Genomic DNA, 203 nt, shown 5'->3' with positions numbered 1-203 from the left:
GGGGGGGGGGGGGGGGGGGTTATTAAACATTATTTTAGTTTGATTTTAGTTGAATAATTTTTAAAAATGTATCTCTAAAGCCTTCTTTAGGTTTGCTGCTCTGGTGGTGTCCAAAATGAAAAGTGATATGTGAAGTGAAGCATGGTGGTGGTTCAGACACACACACACACACACACACACACACACACACACACACACACACA

Source organism: Nematolebias whitei, chromosome 3 (genome assembly GCF_014905685.2).
Source record: "Nematolebias whitei isolate Nwh7 chromosome 3, NemWhi1, whole genome shotgun sequence".
NCBI lineage: Eukaryota > Metazoa > Chordata > Actinopteri > Cyprinodontiformes > Rivulidae > Nematolebias > Nematolebias whitei.
The sequence above is the reverse complement of the archived record's forward strand: the minus strand, read 5'-3'. Positions refer to the sequence as shown.